Source organism: Numida meleagris, chromosome 2, assembly GCF_002078875.1.
Source record: "Numida meleagris isolate 19003 breed g44 Domestic line chromosome 2, NumMel1.0, whole genome shotgun sequence".
In the NCBI taxonomy this organism is placed as follows: domain Eukaryota; kingdom Metazoa; phylum Chordata; class Aves; order Galliformes; family Numididae; genus Numida; species Numida meleagris.
Window position 1 is genome coordinate 34,011,320 of NC_034410.1, and position 17,497 is coordinate 34,028,816.

Below are 17,497 nucleotides of genomic sequence, written 5' to 3' on the forward strand. Positions count from 1 at the left end.
AGCAAAATGAGCCAGCTCCCGCACACAAATGACTGCCTCAGACTTCTGCAGAAGCAGTTCATCACTCAAGCGCTCCTTTTGATCGCCATGTGAATCCAGTTCCCATGAGAGCCCTCATTCAGATTAAGGCGGAGAGCGAGGGAAAAAAAATAAAATCAGGCTCCGCGCATCTCCTCCGAGCCAACTTCTTTATTCAAACATCTGTCGCTGTGCCAACCTGATTTTCCTCTTCGGATGGAGGCTCTGCTTAGCAGGTTTTTTCCCCCCGACAGACGGAATGATATGACAGCAGATAAACCCTGCAGCGGCCCGGCTGCCCCGGCAGAGCGGCGGCTCAGCTGAGCGCAGACTGCAGGCTCGCAGGATGGAATGCCCCGTAATGCTCACATGTCACAAGCAGCCAGCTACTGCTCTCCCTGCAACTTCCTCTGGCACAGAAAAAAAGACTGCCCTTTTTTGGGGCAGTCCTTGCGGTTACGTTTGTGCCAATTTTGTGACTAATTCAGCCAAAAATGTAAAAATTCTATAACTGAGCAAAGAGCAACCATTTAATATTTTCCACTAAAAGCCACACAGAAATCCGGTGTACTAGCTCTGCTGACTAACAATTTAGGCAGTAAACAATTCCAGCGTTTAACTGCTTTCATATGGCACTGGACAGAGAAGCATCACAGCCCTTGCTTAACTCCTTGAAGACAAGGAACTCCCCACAGAAACCCTTTGAAAGTGGAATCTCTCTCAATGCGATGGGCTGACTATTAAGAAGCCAACCACTAATGGCCAACCCACGGTTTTCTGCAATGAGGACAGACAAACCTACCCTCTGCCTGAAACACGCACCTCAAGTGTATATGAATATGAAGTCCTCAAACTTGCTAAATAAGTATTTCAGCTCGAGCGTGCTGAAGTGCTGGTTTGTGGGTGTATTATGTAAATGGCTGCTGTTGGCGTCGTGGGACTAACTCAGAGCTCCAGGAACAAAGCGAGGGTTCTGCTCACGCTGTGCGGTACCTCCGACATCCCTCTGAGCTGCCCACATCACGGCGTGCCCTCGGTGGGCAAGCTGGCCAACGCGACTGCTCCTCAACAAAGCGTTCACACTCATATTTCTCATATTAATCCAAACAGAGAGAGACGGGTTGAAATGCAATATTAAATGGTTTGGGTATTAGTAAACATGGCAAATTCCCACCTTTGGGAGTCACAGGAGGGAAAAACTCACATCACCACTCATTTCAAATAATGTCTACAGCAGCTTTGCTCTAACATAATAAATCACTTAACACACACCTACCGACAATGCACACAGACAAATGTTTTATAAAAGTGCCAGACTTAGTCACTGCTTAGTCCAGGGCTCCCCGAGCTCAGGACCGCCGGGCCTGGCAGACTATCGCACATCTTTTGGATTCACCATCAAGTTTCAAGTAAGATTCAAAGTTCCCAAATGCTTTCATTTACAATATGTAAATGCCACACAACTTCATAAATATATTCTATGCCTTTATATAGAGTCCAGTTGTTTTGGAACTTCATACTTCTGGTTTTAATTACAAAAAAGCAATGGCTGGTACACTGTGCTGCTTTGTTCTAACATTTCAATAATTTATTAAAAAGAACTAGCACAGATTCACATGAATACATATGAAAATTCATGTTCTTCTTGACCACAGCAAAAATAATTTAAATTAAAAATAAGAACATCCTCAAGACTCATCTGTTGCAACATCCCAGTCTGCTAAGGAACACAGCACCCACAGCCCTGAGGATATTTTGCTCTTCGTGAAAAATGCCCTAGGGAACAGACACTGTAGTTCACTTGCATAACTCAGAATTCCTTTGAAAGAAAAAACAGAATATTTTAAGTGTATAAGCGAGGTACATTTACAAAATGTATACTCGGTTTTCATGATATATACACACACGCATTCATTAGATAATGGCATTTGTGCCACATCCATATGTTAAGCGTAAACGAGTGGCCTCTCAGAGCTAAGAAGTTTATACAGCAAACAAAAGCTACAAGTTCCATCCTTTTTCTTCAGAATTACCATTACATAACTACGTGTGTTGCTAGATAGGAGATAACATTATCTGGAAGTGGTCCGTTCTTGAGCTATGCAATTAATGCTTCAAAGCACACAAAAAAATCAGTTCTAAATTGAAGTTATTATAAAAAATATAGGACTTCACACTTACTGAACTGCGAAAATTCAGACAAGTTAAAAATATTTTAATGTACCATGATAATTACTCTAGAAACCTTACCTGTAATTAAAATAAATCACACTATTTCTCAAGCAAGTTAACACATATCTTGCAGAACACCATGTATTTTTTGAATGGTGACATTCCTATGGCCAAAGAACTAAACGTCAATACATCACAGCCTGCATTAGGAAGAGAATCAGCACAACCAAGTCAATACTATATTGATCTTGATAGCATTATGAGCCATAGAAGAAGTAAGCAGACCAAAAAATCACTCACACTACAAATGTGTGTATGCAATTACTTTCATACCCGAAGGACAATCTAACTCTAGAAACATTTAGCTTTCGCTCACAATGAACTACAGCTCAGAGGTTACTTCAAAAAACAAACAAAACCCAGCAACAAAACAATCCTGCCATTCTGCCCCTTCCCACTCCCTGCCACTGAGAGTTCAACCAGAAACACTGTCTCTAACCACTTCTCCCTCCAGCTTCAGAAAATAACCCAAAGCATCCTCCGTTTTGCAAAATAGAACTTTTTATACCACCACCTATTCCAAAAGCCAAAAGCTTTAATTCACAATTCTATTGAAAGAAACCAAACCTGAGTTTTAGTTTTCCAGTGGATTATCTGGAAACTAATAACTTTCAGTAAGGGGGAGGAGATAACAGTAACAGCGAATGAAGGCTGAGTGAATTCAAGAGGTTACTTTATAACTCCTCTTCGAAAACTAATCTAGCAATCCTAACAGAGATATCAATAAAGACCATTGCATCTCTCAAAATACACTCTCTAGCTTACCCTAATAAAATAAACACACTTAAAGAAGATCAGTGGGTTATCAGCATCCATCTTCTCCAAATCCCTTGCAAGCTTCAAAATTAAATTTCACATACTTACTGTAAGAAAACTTCTTAAACAAGTTGTTGAGAATAATCTAACTTTTAATAAGAAGTCATTTCTACTGGGCCTTGAGTGGCAATCTGAGAGCAGACGCAGTATCTAATTGTTAGCAAAACAAAATCCCCATATTTAACTCTAAAATTTTAAGGAGTACAATGATTAGACAATAAAAATAACTTTCAAGTGGACAATACTGAGAATGGTTGTTTTGTTGTTTTTTTTTTTTGCAAAAAAAGCCTCTGTATTGATAATATTTTTTTGCAAATAAATTATGTGTCTTTAAGTGAGTTAACTTCCAAGAGACTTTCATGAGTGGATATAAAGAGAGTACATTGCAAGAATACAATCTGCAGGTTAAAACATGGATGACAGCAGCAACATCTGCACCAGACAGAAAAAAAACTGAGAACTCAGCAGCAGCTAAAAACAGTAACCTTTTTCTATAGATCGACCATTACCTCTAGCAATTGATGAGCAAAGGACTGTAGCAGCACCGTAGATGACACTGAAAGCTTCAGTGAAACACATTCAGTATGAACAAACCTACTCAAAGATTTCTCTTGACAATCAGCATTTACCAAGTTTTCTTCCGGGCTGAGATTATTCTAACTGGTTTCACTTAGTACTCTGTACAATTAAGGATCTAGGAAAGGGATAAAACTGTTCTGTCAGATTTCAGTAAAAATGAAAAATTTTAAACCAAGTAAGGCTTATGATTTTTCTAAAAAACAATTGGTATCAGCTCTGCAAGACTAAGGTCTAAGCTATGGACATCTTCAGAAGACAAAGATTACTCACAGTACTTACAACTGCTCATGCACAAGCAAGGTACACAAACAACAGATTAGTAAATATTATAGATAAATTATTCAAAAAATTGCTTAAGTGTTCCCCACGTATAAACAGAGATGAGTGTTCAGCATCACCATGAATATAAGCTGCAATACTTCAAGCAGCCTTGTGAGTCACTTGTCTGAGCTCTTTGCTGTTTCCTCCCCACTCCTGAGGGAATGAGGTGGAGTCGGGAAAGAGAATGGTCTAAGGCAATAATAAATTATTATCTCTCTTCTCAACTTTGCTGTTTACTTCAGACCATATACACAGCTGGGATGCAGAAAAATGAGATTCGTTTCAACTTCAGCTCCACGCTTCTGCTTACAAGGACAAGCGAAACAGCTTTGCTTGCACCTCTTCTCTCTCTCAGGCAAGTATGTAGCCAGAATTGATCTACAGAACAACCTGATGGCACAGAAAAAACATAACTACATCATTTCAACAAAAATGGAAACGTAAATGCGGCAAAGGGACCCGGGGGTCCTGGTGGACAGCAGAATGACACACGAGCCAGGACTGTGCCCTTGTGACCAAAAAGGCCAATGGCATCTGGGGGCATATTAGAAGGGGTGTGGTTAGTAAGTCCAGAGAGGTTCTCCTCCCCCTCTACTCTGCCCTGGTGAGACCGCATCTGGAATATCCTGTCCAGTTCTGGGCCGCTCAGTTCAAGGACAAGGAACTGCTTGAGAGAGTCCAGTGCAGAGCCACAAAGATTAAGGGACTGGAGCATCTTCCTTACGAGGAACGGCTGAGGGAGCTGGGTCTCTTTAGCTTGGAGGAGATTGAGGGGTGACCTCATTTATGTTTATAAATATGTAAAGGGTGAGTGTCAGGAGGATGAAGTCAGGCTATTCTCAGTGACATCCAATGACAGGACAAGAGGCAATGGATGCAAGCTGGAACATAGGAGGTTCCACATAAATATGAGAAAAAAGCTTCTTCACAGTTAAGGGTAACAGCACACCAGAACAGGCTGCCCAGGGAGGTTGTGGGGTCTCCTCTGGAGACGTTCAAAACCCACCTGGACACATTGCTGTGTGACCTAATCCAGGTGTTCCTGCTCTGGCAGGGGGATTGGGCTAAATGACATTCTGAGGTCCCTTCCAATTTCTGACATTCCGTGATTCTATGAAAAGGAAAAAATTATCTAGCACTCATTCTATCTTCTCTCTACTGGAGCAGCAGGTGAAAAATTACTAATGCAAAATGCGTTCATGCTTGAGGTGTAAATGTAATGTGTACATTTAATCAAACTGCAACCTTTTATAATACATCATGAATTTCTGATCAGAGAAAAATAAAGTATCTTGAAAGAGTATTTTGTAATTTTCTGCTTAAGACTTCTTGTATATATTTTATATATCCCAACAATACACTGGCTGAGAAACTCTCAGCTGATCTACAGCATCTTACAGCCATCACAGCACAAGATAAAACAAAATCTTTTTAAAGGTGTCTCGATAACCAAAATATGAAGTCTAGTAAGCTGCGTCTAGTAGCTGAAGCCTAGTAAACAGTGAGAACTCAGCACAGACATTCCGACAAACCAACTAATCAACCAAGAAGTGGTGGTGTGTGCTGGTTGGCAGCTCCTCCTGACTCCCCTTCCTGCCTCCTGTCCTGGAGCTCTCTGAAGGCATCTCCAACACTCAACAGTTGTGTGAAATTCAACAACGGAAATCCGACAGTGGAAATGTATCTTAATAAAGTTAATTGCAAGTCAAGACAACTGCCATTTCAGGGAAGGCAGTCTGCAAAAAGGTATATCTATCCACATATGATGCTGTAGACAGTTAAGTCTACATCATATGTATCCATACACACTCATGCTTTAGGTAGTGTCATGGTTTTATGATTTTCGGTTATTGGTACTCCACATCATAACATCATGTAGTGAATGTACCTGGTTCTCAGAAGAGAAGGACTACTACATTCCCCACGGTACTTTGCTCCTCTGTTACCATTTTCCAGCCGGAGGGAAAAGATAAAAGCTCACAGTATAAAAACTTGCAGATCACGAGACCTCGTCCCTTTTTCCGCCGTCTCTCGTCTTGGCAGCACCTCGCCCTCCGGCCGTCTTATCATCGGTAGTAGAGTAAGGCCTACCTTGATTTTGGGACATTCTCTCTCTCTGTATTGGATTTATCAGCTTAAATTGTAATTATATTGTATTATAGTGTGTTGTTTTGCATTCCGATATTTTATTTAGTAAATTAGTTTTGTTTCTCCTCAGATTGTTGCCGCTGTTCTTTGCTCTCAGGGCCATCTCCCTACCCTTTTCCCCTTTCCCCGGGACGTGGGCCCGTGGGTCCCCCGTCCCCTTCGTCACGGAATCGGGCCTAACGCCCGTAAACCGTTGACAGGTAGCTTGGTGTGGGTTTGGGGGAAGACAGAGGTTGGTTTTAAAGACACTTCTCTTTTTGGAAAAAGATAAGTGTCAGAAGATTTCTGATGGACAACAGAGACATACTCAAAAATATCAGCTTAGTCAAAGGAAGAAGTAGGCAAAACACTTCAGTGTTTGTTAAACCCACACAAAACCATGATTAGTAGATGTACATTGAAGTTCTTTCTGCAAGTGTGATGACTTTTAAAAAATGTTTTCATAGCATGAAAAGTAAAGTCCACAGATCTGTTACAGGTATTTTCACCTGCTGGCAGAGCAGAAGCAAGAAAAGCCACTGATAGCAGCAGTACTTCTGGCCCCTATAATTCTAATTCAGACCAAAACCACACCCTATTTTGCTTTCTGGCACTGGAAATACCATTAAATATATTTTACAATTATACTGAGAGCCTACTTCGAGTAGTAACTACTGAAGGCAGCAATTTCAGCCACATCAACTTTAAGAGCAGAGTGCAAGGAACCAAAACAAAACCCAAAGGCTCAGCAGTCTCTGTTTGTTCTTCTACATATCAACCATTCTCCCCCAGCACAACTCAGCTGGTTGCTGGGAGGTGACACCAGATGGGAATGCAGCTAGAGCAGAGTAAAAACACCAGAGTCTTTAGAATACAGCAACCCACTGGCACAGCTGGCACAGACAGCTTGATGCTTCAGGAAGCGATGCTACTGAATCTTCCCAAGGATAGAAACAGATAAAGGTAGCTCAGCTGGAGCAAATGAACAACTGCAGAATTCCTCATCTTAGTTTTGTATCACCAGTGACATTGCCTTAAGACTATTTATGACAATGTACACACACATAAATGAACTAAATCATGATCCCACTAAATCATATTAGGGCAGCTGGTAAAACAACTAAGAATTCCCTTAGGGCACACAGAATGCTCATACACAGAGAAGTTAGTACATCTCCTCTGATCTGCTTCTCCACTCATCTATAGTCATGCTCTGAAGATGAGCATACAAAGTCCTGATTTTATGTATTTTCCCCTTTGATTTTTTTTCCCCTGCAATACTGTTTCAGTACAGAAAACAGAATTAAGATCATATTTTATTACAAAAACTCAACCAACATCACAAAAGTCAACATAACATTGCTTCATTGTCACCACACAATAGACCTGCTTTTCCTTCCCGAGGAGGTACTCCCTGGGCTACAGTACACAATCCGGGCTTCAAGGACAGACGCTACAATGCACAAGATCATCACATGCTTCTCATCCTTGAGTAGCAATAGATAGCCATGGAATTTTCGATAGGAAGGGTGGCACAGCAGGTTTAGAAAGTTCTTGCTCTAATGCATTTAAACCAATTCACTAAGTCCACATCTAAAAAGGAAGAACAATTTTTTTTAATATGTTAATTAAAAAAAAAAATGTGATCTTTCCAGGGAAAGAACAAGTTCTACCCTTCCTGGAATTGTGTGGTTTTTTTGTTTTTTTTTTTTTGTTTTTTTTTTAAACCTTGCATGCATTCCCCATCTTAGAAACCAGTAACTTTGATTCTCACCTTGTTTTTTTTCTTAACTTTGATTCTTTTGCTGAAGGCTGGAAATGCCCTTAAAGGAAAGGTAGCATCATACAAGTTCCCCTAATTCAGCACTGGACAGTGCTGGTGTTCAGGTTGAAAACTGTGACATCCTAGATGAGAAACATGGAATGAACGCTACTTTTTCCTTAACAAAACCCTGCTGTAAGGCAATCCAACTGAGTTTCTGAAGGAGAAAGTGTTGGTCAGATGGATTTCCAGAAATGGGAGTTCCTCTGCTGCCCGTGACAGGTGACCAATTTGATTCTGTCACAAGCTCTAAAATAAGAGATGAAATCTCGAAGTTGTCAATGCAGCATGTTAAAGGAGTTTGGCATGATAAACAAACAGGGTACTCTTCTCCAAGTTGCATCAAAGTTGTTTCTTTCAAGAGTGTTTTGGTTTTATTTTTTTTTTTTTAATTTAGTGCAGAGGTACCGCTCTTTTCCTTTTCCCTTCTCTTCCCTCTGAAAATTAATTGGCCAGCTATTTTTTCTCAGCACAGTTTCAGTACACACACTAGAGTAAGCAATGCATCTGACTTGTCTTCCCATTCACACAGAAATAACACAGCCCTACATTTGACTACACGCATATCTAAGTATGGAAGAAATATGGGTTTGTTTTTCATTTTAGCAGGCAAGAATAGTAGCCAGATGCTATACAAAATATATAACACATTTTAAAATTCTGATGTTATACGAGAACATCCAGAAATTTGATGAAGTGAGTGTCCTGATTTTTTTTCCCCCTCAATTTCCCCCCTCAATGCATAGAATTTAGGCAAAAAAGTCAAATCAGTTCTGCCAGTCAGTAGAAGATTTTTACAGTTTTTTGTCACCAACCACAAGAATACCCCATGGTTAAGTTGCCATAGTTACAAAATGTTTGCTTTCATACATTTGTCTGAAATTCCTATGGAATTCCCACCCGGCCAAAACCAGCAGTAGTTGGGAGTGCACCGCTAACATTTAAGAACTTGAGTCAGAAACACATACTGTTTCCGTTCAGACTGTTATCTGGGAAACACTAAAAAAGATGATTCATACCATTTTGAGCTGTGGAAGGGTGGAAACAAACACCACATTCAACTATTTTAAACCTTCAGTGATGACTCACATTAGCTTAGGACGTTTCCAGAATCAGCTCCTCTTCCCAAACAGCAAATTGCTGTTGAATATTGAAGAAAAGAAGCAGTTGACTACTCAAGAAAATAAACAAGATGAATTCACTCTGAAAAGAACTGTTCAACTATCTAAATTATCAAAAGAAAAATAAAAGGGAAAAAGTTCCACCTTCCCTGTCCCCTCCCCACAGAAAAAGAAAAAAGCACTAAGAAAACTGACCGCAAACAAACCAACACAAAACCCAAAAGGCTTCGTGGATCAAGCATATCTCTGTAGCCTAAAGTTGGAAAGGCCCCTGAATGCCAACCGTACTAAAAAATCTGTCAGTTTTACAACAGCTCCACCACCACTAGCCACAAGGCCTCAGAATTTTTTGGGTATTGTCTGGCCCTGAGCCTATTTGATTTTAGCTGTATTTGCAAAAATCACCCTGGAAATTTTTCTGCATCAAGTCTGTTACCTCTCAGCTGTATTATCAGGGTCTTATGCTAGCCTATGCTTTGCTTCAACTTGCACAGTTGGATGGTTTGAGTAGCCAGTACAAGTAGAACATTAATCCAGTCACAAACAAGACATAGTCAACTAAAAGTGAGGAACAATCAATAGCCCGTGTAAAGAAAAGAGCACAGAAGTGCACCTGAAGAAGCACTACACACAACTCATTGATGATTCAGTGACTATGAAGGGAAAGCTGCAAGAGTTGGACTGAAGGGACAAAAGTAGAAATGGGTTAGAGTACCTTCCTGGTGCCACACACCAGAAGAGCACCTGGAAGACGACACTTTGCATGGAAGCAATGCCCATTCCAGTCAGGCAATCTTAAGGAATAAAAGTAAAAATTATCTTCAAAAGTCTGTCTGCTATTTACTCATAAGCATAAAACTCTGATATATAAAAGAATCAAGATGCTTGATTCAAGAGACAACACTTAATTTACAACAATAGCGAGAGTAGCAAGTATTTCTTGGGAAACCACACAACTTCTAACATTCAAAGCACTGCTCTTTAATCTTCTTTGTCAGTGACAAAAGACAACAAAGTCTACTTCAAATCACCTATTCACTTTTATCCTCACAACAGAAACTCTCCTAGGAGGAAAGTTTTGGAAGTCAGTAACAGTGGGGGAGAAAGAGGCTTAAACACTAAATGGCTCCCAACTCACAACTCGCCAAAGAGAAACTGCTGCCTTTGAAATTTCTGTCAAATTTGCCTACTCACAGTCATGTGATGGTACAGTTTTCCTTGCATTCAGATTCTCCCTCCCTGTCCCACCCATGGTAGAGTGCTGTTAGTGAGTTTTCTGGTTAGGCTTTTTTCAGGATGGAGGTGTTTTTTTTTTTTAAAACCATTTTCTACAGTTCAGTTCAAATCAGATTCTCTCTCACAGAAAGATCATGAGTTGAAACAAAATGATGAATATTCCAGTCGTATAATACTAAAACACATGTAAAATTCATACCAGCGCAATACTTGAATGCATAGATTCTAGCAGACCTGAAGAGAGACTGTGACCACAGAAACCACAGTTAAGCTCACTTGCTCACAACTGGGATATTTACTTTTTGTTTCCATACATACCAGGAACTCAAAACACTATACGCAAGTATGCAAAATGAATTCTGTTTGCTATAGATACCAGTGCTATTTTCTCTCAGCTTAGGATGTAAACACTCTGTATTGACTTATATGAATTCTTCAGATTTTCATCTGAATAGTATGGGTCAGCAGCTGCCTCATGTATCAGTTTGCTGTCTGGGGGACATTACACTTCCTCAGAATTTTTAGGAATCCCTTACACATTCTTCGTGTTCAAGAAGCGCCTTTCTGGCAACTGAAACCACTCTGGAAAACACAGCTGGATAAAATCCACGTATTCACACACATACTACTACAAGATGAGAGAGTTCATCTGAATCTTCTACAGCTGCCAAAATGGATGGCTTTTCCCAAAACTGAGCAAGAGTAAAAACGTCAATAGCCAGAAATCTTACCCAGCTGCGTCATACCTTGTGGAGTCTTGCCCAATGCCCACTGGGAATGTTGCTTCCAGGAGGGCTCTAGGATCATCCAAGAGCCCTAGGATACGAGCATGTAAGCAACATTTATTCCTAGAAGTTACTTTTGTCGGTCTTTTTTCAATTTAGAGAACTGTTCAAGAGAATATTAAAGAGCACTTTCCCTAAACAGCTAAACGTGCCAACATTGAATAAAGCTTCATAAAATAAAGCAAATTATTAACTTAAAACAATAATTAAAGCTTTTTCATCCTCCAAAAGTTTTCTTCTTTTTAGAAGTGAGGTTGGAGGAAGTGGCTGAGTCTGATTTTAATTGCTGGCCACCGAAGGGATTCTTCACTGCCCTCTTCCTTGCATGATCCTTGCTCATTCATATCCCCTTCCTGTGCCAGCACAGGCACTTGTGTGATCCAACTGCCCCATTTTATTTTTCTAGTGGTAAATTGAGCTACCTCGTCATGGGATGACAGCTGACACAGAGAAGCACTGGGAGCACTGAAATTGCTCACTGCAATAGAAAATGATTCAACTGCTTTACAAAACCTCACCCATAAGATTAGCTGCCTTCATCAACAGCAACTGATCAGAACTACTTAAATCCTTATTATCTTCCTTAAAATACCCCAAAACAGTTTTCTTGAAACCTTAACTTAGACAACTATTACAATCAAGTGTATTACTCATGAAACTCTTTCCAATTACTCAAACACTTAAGGGAAGAACTCAAACTCTGCTCCTACACATCAGTGTATAAATGACTCCTAAGAAGTTTATTTTGTTTTAAAAGAAAATGTTTTACAGTGTAGAAATTTCACAGGTTATATTAACCAAATTACCTGCATAGTACTAACAGTATTTATAAAGCATATAGCATTAATAACAGGATGCAGAACTGCAGGGCCCAGTTTTCAAACACGCATACACCAATTATGCATGCAGCATCGGCACATGGAAGAATCAGTTTAGGTACTTATCATGTCAGACACTGGACTGCAGAAGAAGGTAGTTATATTACAACTTTACACTATCAAAGATACACGACTAAAAAGTTAAATGGGATTTTTTTTTTTAAGATTAGAATTCGTTCCAAAATTTGCTAACACTTGCTTCAACCAGTTACTTGTTCAATTAAGACGACACCATGAGGAGAACTTGAGAAGTACATTCTGGCATTCCTAGAAGCTAACAAAATGCTTTAGAAAGAAGTACTTACAGAATCTGAAAGATGATACCAAAACAGAATGTCACCTAATTCATATGAATAGTACATTATCTATTTAAAATATTGAGAAAATTAGCTTCTATAACCTCGCCTCTAAAATGCTTAGCTATCTTAGAATCTACAAAAAAAACCAAACTATATTCAGCCAATGTGTACATATGAAAGTATCTCTAAGTATTTGCACAAGTGAGCCCACAGAACATCTAATATCCAACTGTCTTCTAGTGCTTTTGGCACATATTTTATAAAAGCATTGTGGAAAAACAGGTTTCTATACCATATAAATACATAAGGGTTTTACAAATGTGTTACGTACATACATCTTTAGTATGAAAAATTTAAGAATACTGTTAAGAATACTCCTACTTTTTTATATCACATGTATCAAGCTGTGCAAACTCTTCCCCCAAAAAAAACCTGTGCCACTGCAACCAGGCTCCTCAGGACACAGATGAGTTCATAAACTAAATTTGTGAACTAGACCAAAACACACACATTATTAGAAAGACTTCAAGGTTAAAGTCACATAGATATATATATTTTGAGTCCTTTCTCAGCCATTGTAACCTTTTCTTCTACAAAAGATTCCAGGCCCTAGAAAACAGAGGCTTGAAAACATAACTTGATCTTTGTAGAATGCCGTGTTCATTACCCATGTTTCTTCTTGGATGCACACTGACACCTCATGGACATTTAAAAAAAATTTTAAAGGACAACACTTTCCTTATTTTGGTTAAACTCAAGTGACTTATTTCAATGTCATGTTGACTTCCTAAGAAATGTACAGAGCATTACTGAGTTTACTGCTAAGCTCCTCACAACATACCTACTTAGCATTCATCTCCATCTATTCTGCCATTTTCCCCCTCTACTCTGCCCTGGTCAGGCCTCACCTGGAGTACTGCATCCAGTTCTGGGCTCCCTGGTACTAAAAAGACAGGGATCTCCTGGAAAGAGTCCAGCAGAGGGCTGCAGAGATGATGAAGTGCCTAGAGCACCTCTCTTATGAAGAAAGGCTGAGTAACCTGGGTCTACTCAGCCTTGAGAAAAAAAGACTCAGGAGATCTTATTAATGTTTACAAATAACTTCAGTGCAGGAGACAAAGGGACATGGGCAAGCTCTTTCCAGCGGTCAGTGGGAACAGGACAAGAGGAAACAGCCATGAACTGGAGCATAGGAAGTTCTGCACCAATATGTGAAGGAACTTTACAGTGAGGGTGATGGAGCACTGGAACAGGCTGCCCAGGAAGGTTGTGGAATCTCCTTCTCTGGAGATATTCAGAGAAGGGCTGTGGGGCTGTGCAGAAGCCACTCTTTTTGAGTATGTTTTGAGTATATTAAGTTCAGTTCAATTTATGGCAAAAGAGCAACAGGTATTATTTAGCACTATTTTATCACAGAAAATAAAGGTAAAAGGGCAAAGTTCCCTCATTCTCATTCTGGAATAAAAAGTGAATTACCCTGCCATTTAATCTTTCTTGACTGAGGAAGGAAAACAAAACAAAAAGCCAAGGAAAAGGTCTGTAGTAATCTATGTAAATAAATGAAGTTACTGGCACGCATCTTAAGAATGATAAGCTGGTACATAAAGTGATTAAGTCTTCAACAGCATTATAAAAAAAAAAAAGAGTAATACAGTAATATAAATGCAATAGGCCTGTAACGCTTATTTGCTAGGGGAATTACAAGATTCTTCTGAATTACTTAGAACTAATGTAATTAATGACACCCAGGAAATAATAAAAAGTCTCACTCTGAAATGTTTAGCCATACCTAAATATGCAAGACAAAGCCACTCAAAGGATTTTATTAGTTCTTAAAAATGAAAAGAAACTCCTTCATATTATAATAAAAACAATTCTATTCCGGTTTTGAAATACTTACAGCATTCCTCTACATATTTCAACATTCTAACAAAAGCTATGATGCTTTGTCTTCTTTTTTTAAAAAGTATTAAAAACGAATGTTGAAAAAAGCCTTTGCCTCATACCTTTCCCATACCTAAGGGAAGATAAAACAGTGAATACTTGAGAATCTTTTATTTAATACAAGCTTTACATTTCTTTTGAAGTGGAATTCCTGTACCATTAAAATCAAATCAAGGAGGACAAAAGGATTCTCTTCTTACATTTCCCATCCCAGAGGAGCATCCTATCAACTCTTTGTCCCACAGGACTCTTGGCTTCAGCAGAGATGGAACAAGCAAGCTGCCAGTCAGCATATTTTTCTAACACATTCTTGCCCATCCCAGCCAAAAAGCAGCAGCTGGTAAAGTTCATTTTTTCATGGAAGACAGGAGATTTTTCAGTCATTACTATCACCATCTGGTCAACAAGGGAAATACTACACATTTTCCTGTTTATACCAAGATTAAAATTAGGTCACCTTGAAATAAGCACTTCAGAAAGAATCTGATGCAACAGACTCTTAAAATTAAAGCTTATTTTGCTCCATATGTAAATATTAAAGTGCTGTTAGCAACATCTGCAGAAATGGTAGAATAAGCTAACCACCATAAACATCCGACCTGGTAGCCAAGCTGCTCAGACTCAGATTTTCTGCATCAGGTGCCAGACCTCAGATAAAAATCAGACAGACTTCTAGCTTAAAAAAAATAAAATAAAAATCAAATTTCAGCTATTATCATGAACAAGATTAAAGAAAAAATTTTTATCTTCTGAAGAGGAAATGATCTTCAATACAAGCTTATAGCAACTTAAGCAACAGCACCACACTATGCAGTAATTGTTGTATTACCTTTAGGAACATCAAAGAAACATGCATCATTCTGGTACCCATTATACACACATAGTAGATTTGTGTTTTATTAAACAGCTGTCAAAACCAGCACAAATTTCCTCAAAGTCTTAGCTGTACACTGTAAATCTTTTCAGGTAGCTTGTAGCTGTCTAGTAACACAATTTGCTGAATAATTTACCCCAAAAGAATGATTTTCAGCTACAGACAGCACACATCGCTTACAAGAAGTGGACTAGCAAGCTGTATCCAAAAACCAGTGACTCATCTTTCAGTAACTTTCAGGAAATACTGTAGCTAGCATTGCATTTTTACTAAGGATGCTCATCACATCTGCATTTGCACAAGAGCAAGACAAGGTACATCAGCAACCATGACTTAGAATTTCCTAAATAAATCAATAGTAACCATTGCCCGTAGAGCCACTCCATTCCAAAAAACAGACGTAAGGATGTCAGGGGAAACCAACATTCTCCCCTAACACCTGGAAGTCAGGACACTTCTCCCTAACAGTTCAAGGCATTCAAACTGTTCCAGTCTGACTTCTGTTCAAAACTGTGGAGGCTTATAAAAAGAAAACAACAACGAAAACCCAACCATACAAAAATGGAAAAGATCGGATGAGAGGACAGGTCTGCAACCTGAGACTTTCTAAAGTCTCCAACTCCTGCCAGGTTATGGGAGACCTCCACCTCAAATCAGCTTTGCCTCTGGACTCCTATAATACGAGGTTAAGGTACTAAAGGAAGCTGCAGCTCTTCAACACCATACAACTGATAACAGCAGTACAGAGAAGAGCTTACTTGATTATTAGATGCATTTAGGAAGATCCACTTGACTCTACAAGGAAATACACCATTGGAACTCCCTCTGGAAACAAAAGTCAAGTTCTTTGCACCGCTACAGTAACAATGCTATAGACAGTTTGTGTTTAAATAACAACAAAACACTTCATATTCAAAGAAAGAAAACCAACCAGCATCTCTCTCAATCTAGCTTTCAGTGCAAAAGTGGCTCAACTGCATGGCAGGAACCCCATCTGTACTTCACAACCTAACAGTACAGATCTTATTCGTATTTTATCTCAAGCTTTAGAAGTAAAAAGCAGATAAAAACAGTCGTACAAATTCTCAGTGAAAAATAAGGCTTGCTAGGGAGGAAAACAGTCTGATACTTAAAAAGCAACCGTAGATTACTCAGTATAACCAAAATAAGTAAACTTCAGAGGAAAGAAGATCCAAAAAACCAATCAACAGCGAGCCACACTTCAGTGATAACAGACAAAGATAGAACAAAGAATTCTGTAGAGAGGATGCTTTTCAAAATAGCCACTATAGCCAAAAAACAAGCAGAGAAACTGAACAGTTTGGTGAGGTTGTTCTAATGAAATTGGAAAGAGTCCTGTATGCAGTGTCTTTCCTGAGGATCACCATAAGTCCAGCTATCTATTCAGATGAAATCTTGAGTATAATTTACCTTGAAATCCTGGGAAAAATATAAACATCCTAGCTACGTGACAACAGTCAGAAAATGAACAGCTCTGTGCATATCACAGCAGGCACAGAAACACTCATTTCTGTTGCTGGCAATCGGTATCACTGCTGTTACGCTGCCATGTCACACTCTGCATTACAGAGATGAGGAACAGGACAAGATCACGCTGAGCAAGAACAGACTCCAGCTTTCTAACCTGGTAGAAAGACAAAAAAAACAATGTAGATGATATAGAAACAGCACCATTAAAAAATAAAATATATACGTGATGATTTAATTAATGAAAACATGAACATTTAACTAAATGTTTATTACATCTGCTCTGCTCCTATCCGCAGTTGAGGGGCATACGGTGAATCAAGCAGCCTGCTGCTTAAAACTGGCTTCAGTCTTCCTTTAGTAGTCATTGCTACAGAGTGAGACGTGAACTATGCATTTGTCAAGTAAATCTACTGTAGAAATCAAACATCAAAAATGTCAAGACTTCTCCAAAAGAAGAGTCATAAAGCCTGCCCTTTCTGAGTAAACAGATATGGCAGATACGACATTTATATCTTCTCTAGGCCGGTATGATTTTCTTCCACTCTGTGAGGTTCCTCTGCCCCCACAAAGCACTAAAGCAATGGCAATCTGCTCATGTACTTCTAGAAGACTCCCACAACCACCCACCTGTTACATCAACTCAAAGACTAGAACAATTTTTCCCATGAGCTTATAGAAAACAAAAACCATCAAAACAAATATAACCAGCAAAAAAAGTGCCATCAAAAAATCAGATAATCTCATAGGCTTCTCTGTATTAACAATATAAAGCTGAAATTAATGGGCATCACATCCCGACAAGTTTTAGTCTTTTCTTGTTTACCTGTTCAATAACAAGCAACAACAAAAAGTTAGTATAATTGCACTTGTAATATGATCACTATGCAAGCCATACTGACCAGACCATTATATCAATACAGAAGACATCCTGCAGGATCGAGAGGAAACGGGGGG